This window comes from Berghia stephanieae, chromosome 3 (assembly GCF_034508935.2).
Source record: "Berghia stephanieae isolate SIO BIC M18660-M18661 chromosome 3, UCSD_Bste_1.3, whole genome shotgun sequence".
NCBI lineage: Eukaryota > Metazoa > Mollusca > Gastropoda > Nudibranchia > Aeolidiidae > Berghia > Berghia stephanieae.
Genome location: NC_088362.1, coordinates 102,348,764 through 102,356,263, shown reverse-complemented (window position 1 = coordinate 102,356,263; position 7,500 = coordinate 102,348,764). Strand labels below are relative to the sequence as shown.

General features: G+C 36.2%; 1 protein-coding gene across 1 annotated transcript in view; it reads right to left on the bottom strand.

Annotated features, from left to right (window-relative positions):
• Positions 1-4,695, bottom strand: part of LOC144969015 (uncharacterized) — a 170,483-nt gene extending 165,788 nt beyond the window's left edge. Inside the window, exon 1 of the mRNA XM_078907967.1 lies at positions 4,324-4,695. The gene's annotated coding sequence lies outside the window, so the exon portion shown is untranslated. The remainder of the gene's footprint in view (positions 1-4,323) is intronic.
• Positions 4,696-7,500: the final 2,805 nt, after the last annotated feature.

Sequence of the window (7,500 nt, the reverse complement as noted above, 5' to 3'; positions counted from 1 at the left end):
AAGACGATGTGAAGGAAATAAATCAGGTCTATAATAGGCAATCGAGGAGATTGAAAGTAAGAAAAGCACGACATGGGGATGATGGCGACGGCAGGGAGGAGCAATATTATGCGCGCGTGGGGGGGGGGGGTGGGGGGGGGGGGGGGGGGGGGGGGGGTGACACGAGGGAAGAAATTTGTGACCAACAGACTCAAGCCGAATGAGTGTTTGTTACCTATGACGATGTGAACCCGAGGTCGTGTGTAGATTTAGCAAGTCTGATAACGGAACACAAGTATGGATTATACACTTTCTGACTGACCTCATACACGCCTCTCTCTCTCTCTCTCTCTCTCTCTCTCTCTCTCTCTCTCTCTCTATCTATCTATCTATCTCCCTCTCTCTCTCTCTCTCTCTCTCTCTCTCTCTCTCTCTCCGCCTCTTTCTCTCTTCCTTCCTCACCTCTCTGTCTTTCTGTATGCGCGCGCGCGCGTGTGTGTGTGTGTGTGTTCATGTGTGAGTGTGTGTGTGTGTGTGTGTCAACAAAAAATCGCTCCCAAAATAAATATTTATATCATGGGGAGCAACTTCAATTATTAAATTGAGGTAAATAATGTTATACTTAAAATACATTAATTTCAATTTCAATTAAAATATAACAAGAGGGATTTGTGCCCCTGACGGTCTTCGCACCTTTATATCCGCATTTATCAACCCTGTTTTTTGTTGGTGTTGTTTTTTTGTTTGGTTGTTTTGTTTTTTTTTGTTTTTTTTTTTTTTTTTTTTTTTTGGGGGGGGGGGGGGGGGGGGGGAGAAGGGTTGTTGTTTCTTTTTAGAAAATTATTTTACGAACATGATCTATGTAAGGCAGCATAAAAATGTCTCTCCTACATAGATAATTAAATAGCCTTAATATAACGTCTTTGAGTATTGCTGATTTTGTTTTGTACTGTCTCCGAGTATGTATAAGTTATCAAATTAAATCGCTACTTACTAATTTGTTAAACGTTTTGCACCCGTAGAGCTATGGCTTTTGAAAACAATAAATAGGCAGCAAAAATATGATTTTTAAAAATCTCAAATATTTTTTAAAGTCATGTTTTGCTTAACCAGTTAACTGTCGTACTCGTGTGGTATGACACTCGCTTTTTTGGGATCGGAAGGTCCTGGGTTCGAGCCTCGCTCAGCGCATAGTTGAATACGATGAGAAAATGTGAGAAAGAGCTTCATCCAAGGACTCAATTATGCGCCGCTCGGAGCGGGACTTGAACCAGGACCTTCCGGTCCAAAGGCAAGTGTCATACCACTAGACCACATAGCCGTACAGAGTAGTAAGAATAACGATTTTTTTTAAACATACAGAAAACAAAACAACAGCAACAAACCCCCCCCCCCCCCCAAAAAAAAAAACAAAAAAAAAACAACAACAAACAAAAAACAGAACAAAACAAAAACAAAACAAAAAACAACAAATGTTTTGTCGCACCGAAAGGATTAATGATAAGAATAAAAATGTATTTTTAACAATTAAAAAACAAAAAACAAACCAGAAACAAAAAATAAAACAAAAAAAAACAAAAAAAACAAACAAACAAACAAAAAAAAAACAAAACAAATAAACAACCCTACATAAAGCACAGCTTGTATTGCTTGGTTACATTATACACATATTATATATATAGATGACGTCAAGAGTTTGATATAACCTATCCTATGTGTCGTGACATCATTTGATGTACTATCTAGTCAGGGACGGCTGGTAATAATGGGCAGGGTGGGCAAATACCAGCCTGTTTTTTCAAGTTATATGCTGTATTACCAGGTCCGAAATAATCTAATTTAAATTAGATAATTTCAAAAGTTAGTACTTAAACTTGATACTTCGTACTGAAATCAATTTGTGTGTATTTTTGATAGATTGAGAATCACCATGCACCCCGTAATACATAAACCAGGATACGCTCCTGTTCTTTTTTTTTATCAACCCCCTCTCCCCAACCACTCCACTCCGCCCACATCGTCATCCCATCGTCACGTCGCCTGACGCTGAACTCCGAGTTTGCTGTCTGGCCTCTCTAGTACTAGATCGGGCTAATTCAAATGAGCCCACCTTATAAACTAAATGCAGATTTTGGCAAACGTACTTTTTCTAATTTATTGCCTTACTTGTGCTGGTACCATTGATGTAATGACATTGGGAAGATTCCAGTATTGAATTTAATTTATTAATTTACTAATATATCAATTTAGTATTAACTTGTGTTGTTTTTATATATTTGTTTAACCATTTAAATTTATTTTTTTTCTCGTTTTCTTTAAGTACTTCTCAAAACTCATTTATTTTAATTGTTTTCTTATTTTTTTTTTTTTTAACAAATTAATTTGTTCTTTTTTTCTTCAAATTCTTAAAGTAATTACCGCTGTATTTTTATTGCCATACTAAATATTTTTGCAAAACAATGTAATTTTCTATTGCATTTCCTCTAATAAAACAAAACACTTTTATTCAAAAGTCACGACTAAATAAATATATAAAATACAACCACCATTTTGGTTTTCTCAACAATTGAATTAGTATACGAGAAATACTCTTCTGAGTAAGGAGATAGTTGAATTCTAAGAGGAAATAGATACGTTTAAAGGAAGGGTGGGCAGATTCCGTACTTGCCCGTCCTAAAGCTAATACATACATAAGATAGTTCGTGATGAAGAGGCGGGAAGCTAGGGGTTGGTTGGGTAAGGAGTAAAGATAACACGGTCGTTACGTTATTGTTATAGTCTGACGAATGCATCAGGAGAGATTAGTAGCAATATTTTGTCTTAATTGTATTGTATGAATTATTGGCGAAAGCCTAAGATTAAATAAACTTTGTTTTTGTTTGTCTTTTTTTTTTGACTATGGAACTCATACTTAATAGCAGACCTGCCTACTTGAAATAGGAAAATAAAAATCGTAGTTTTCAGGGTTAATAAAATCGTAGATATTTTAACTACCCTTTAACAAAATCACCGGAATTTTCGTCTATTATAGGTATCAAATTTTAAAAAACGAGAAAAACTGATTGGAAACGTAATTATGTTGGTGGTGGTAGTAATGATGATGGTAATACTCGTATTATTATTGTTATTATTATCATTTGTTATTATTATTATTATTATTATTATTTATAATAATAATAATAATAATAATAATAATAATAATAATAATAATAATAATAATAATAATTATTATTATTATTATTATTATTATTATTATTATTATTATTATTATTATTATTATTGTACGTATTGGTGGTATTACGATTTTTTGTTTGTTTTTTTTTTTTTTGTTTTTTTTTTTTGTGTGGTTATTAATGGTATCAGTTTATTGTTTGGTTCCATTTATCATTTTTTTTCCACTTTCATGTATGTTGTCATCAAATTTTATGATTTATTGGCGAAAGCCTAAGATTGAATAAACTTTGTAATATCGTATTGTAATCATCATTGTCGACGACATCGTCGTTGTCATCATAATCATCATCATCATTAACAACAACAACAACAACAACATTAACATCAAGTACTACAATAGAAATAAAAACAATATCAACATCATCATATAATTTCCGTCATCGTCTCCACAACTATCATTCTAACCAACAGCACCATCAAAACCACTACCATAATTACATCCTCCCTCACCGTCTCCTCTTCCTCCTCCTCCTCCTCCTCCTCCACCACCACCACCGCTACCACTATTCCAACCACTACCACCACCGGCACAATCATTCTAACCACCAAGAGAGCAGTAAAATTATGCAATTTGAGCTCTGAATGAAACTCGAGTCATATCGCTGTTGTTGCTTCTCGATAAAAACTTTACAGTTACTACGTACTACTGAAAACCAGTAATGTAACAAATATTAATCTCGCAGTTGAGGGATTAAAGCATCTCTTTAATTTTTCGAGTGAACGAGATGGACTTGTATTGTGAAGGTGTTGTCGCATTATGTCTCTTCGCTTTATTTTTTTTGTTGTATTCTCTTTCGTGATTCATTTTTGATTACGTTTGGAATAATTAAAATCTACTGGTATTGTCATTGCATTGTGAATGTGATTATTTGTGGTTGAAATAAATTTTTTTTAAGGCAAACAAAACAAACAAACAAACAAGACAAAAAAAAAAAAAAAAAAAAAAAAAATATATATATATATATATATATATATATATATATATATATATATATATATATGACCGACTCATCTTTGCCCGACCACTATAAATAGGCTAGAACCGCCACTGTATCTAGTTCATTATTAACCTATTGATAATATAATATCACACATATTTCGAATACTAACCTCTGTGTTGAACATCAAAGAACCCTCGGCATCGGCATCCGTTATAAACTAAGCACTCATCCACAAATCTCACTTTATCCAGTATTGAAAAGACACCACACCTGATCAAGTAAAAATTTCTACTTTAAAAAAAAAACATTAGATTTATGAAACTAATTTAGTTATCAATAACCCAGGGAAATTTTATAATATTAGAACAACAACAAAATTTACACGTAAAATCATGAATAATGAAGTCGGGTGACACAGTCACTTCTATATTACTCCATTCACAGGGCGCGGCTCTCTAAACACTGCTTCACCTTCGTCATCTGTTTGCGTGTCTGCCTTCTGCTATCTTTCCTCTGTGTGTGTATGTGTATGTGTGTGTGTGTTGATTGGGACGCAGGACCGTTAGCATGTCGTGGAGTGGAATACACCGCTAACCTTTTAGCTGGTGTCGTTTGTCTTTCTTCTCTCCCTTGCCAACACACTCACTCGCCTGTCGCCGATGTGTGTGTGTGTGTCAGGGCGTGTGTGTCAGGCCTAGTGTGAGTGAGTGTATGTTGTGTGTTCAGCATTCGACTCAGTCAGGTATTCACACACTCGGTTTCAGGTGAGTTATCGATGGCTATAATATATCGTTACGGCAGTATCGATAATGTGATTTATATTGTTTTTGTCCTCGTCGTCGCCATCGTCGTCTCCGCCTTCGTAATCGACGTCGTCGTCTCAGTCTTTGTAATCGACCTCCTCCTCCTCCTCCTCCTCCTCCTCCTCCTCCATTTATATTGATGCTAAGCGTGTAGGTACAATACTGACAACATTCGCAGCCAGATGCAACGTACCAACACACAAAACAATGTGTAACCTTTAAGGTTTATAGTTTGATAGAATTTTGTGAGAACTAATCGCCAAATTGGCTGTCTAAAAACAGCATGCAATAACAAAGAGCTGAATGACGTCAATTCTATTCCTTCTATATACCATATAGTCGTGCCCGTACTATTTCTCCTCCTCCCCCCCCCCCAACTGTCTCTTCCTCCTCCTTTCCCTCCTCAACCCCCTTCTCATCCTTCTCCTCCTCCTTTTCCTCTATTGTATATGCAAATGTAGGTCCTTGAAGCTTGGACTTCCAACTAAAAAAAAAAAAAGAAAACAAAAAAAAAAAACAAAAGAAAAAAACAACAAGAACAAAAAAAAACAACAAAATATAAAACCACATAAAAACAAAACAAAGCAAAACAACAACAACAAAAAATCCTCCACCAAAAACTCCACAAATTTCTATAACAACACACATACAAAAGAAAAGGACAAAACAAAACACAACAACAACACATCAACCAATAAAAAAATTAAAAAATAAAATTCGATATTATTGACGTGAAGTTATTTGCAGGTCTGATAACCCAAATTGTTTTGGACCAGGCACACACTGTGTTAGCCTTGTTATGGACCCGTTGTTGTAATGGAAAAGTTTTCAAACCGACACATGATACTGTCCATTACAACAACGTCAAACCAAGCCGGTAATTGCGCTCGGTTATCAGACCTGCAAATATGTCCACGTCGGTTCCGTCCATCCGGTTTTATGACGGAATGAATTAGGCGAGGATAATTGAGTTTAATCCTCTCCTTACCAGCCATTTTCAGAATTTTTCCCAAAACTTCACACCCACCGAACACAAAAGCAGACATTTCTTACTCAAACAGAAAAGCAACAAGCACATTCTATTCATAATATTGTTATTGCGTCCTATACAAAGGGAAGCAAGCAATTGCTGTCGTCTGTTTCACGCCATATAAACCGGGATAAACTCCGACTCTATGGACCTGAAGGACTAATTTTCTTTTTTCTTTCATTCTTTTGAATAGAGGCATTTTGAAGATCATATGTTATAAGTTGAGATCGACGTTTACATATATACAAGTCTGACATCCGAACGCAATTATGGGCCTAGTTTAACATTGTTGTAATGAACAATATTTTGCGTCATTTTTTGAGATTTCCATTACAACGATAAAGAATTGGGTTATCAGATCTGCAAATACGTGCACGTCGGTTGTCATCGATTAAAATTCACTTTTATTAATCATGTTTACCCCAAGATCACACCGTTTTGGAACGTTTTGTCACATATTATAAAACAGAAACGCCCATATTTTGTCAATAAAATTGGAGCTCAAATTCAGCGTCTGTATCATTTATAAAAATCCACGATTTATGACAAGGATATGGTCCACTAATTAAAATTATAATTTGTATTTCTCTTAAATATTTTTTAAGTAGATCAACTTACATGTACATACTTTGTTAATGAAAGTTAAAAAAAAAAATATTTGTAGGAAGTTATGCTAAAAAGAAAATAAAACAAAATACAAATAAAAAGGTGTAGATCTAAATTTCTAGATATGGTACTCGTATTACACCAATTCCACTCACTCACACCGACACGCTTGTATGCACACACACACACGACACACACCGGGCCTTCACACACACACACACACACACCGGGCCTTCACACACACACAAACACACACACCGGGCCTTCACACACACACACAAACACACACACCGGCCTTCACACACACACACAAACACACACCGGGCCTTCACACACACACACACAAACACACACACCGGGCCTTCACACACACACACACACACCGGGCCTTCACACACACACAAACACACACCGGGCCTTCACACACACACAAACACACACACGGGCCTTCACACACACACACACACCGGGCCTTCACACACACACACACACACATACTCACACAGACACGGAAACAACCAAGACGAGGGGCGGGGGGGGGGGGTGCACAAATTACTTTGGCTTTGTCTCTTGAATTCATCTTTCTTGATCGAAACAAACTGGAACCTCAGTCACACTCAGTGACTCTGCTCTCCAGTATCTCGTCCTCTTGCAAAAAAAAAAAAAAAAAAACAACAAAAAAAAACAAAAAAAAACAAGCGATGATGACCGTGTTAGTTACTGGGTGGGTGATAATGTCGCAAATGTCTGCCATTGGGTAAGGCCTATTACCCAGAATTTAACAGCGGAAAGCAAAAGTGTTAAGCATTGAATGTAGTACACAAGAATGTTTGTTTTTTTAAAGGCGCCTGGCAGATAAATGGTACTGTTTGGCAATGTTGTGAGTGTCTTAGCCAAGCGCACAACA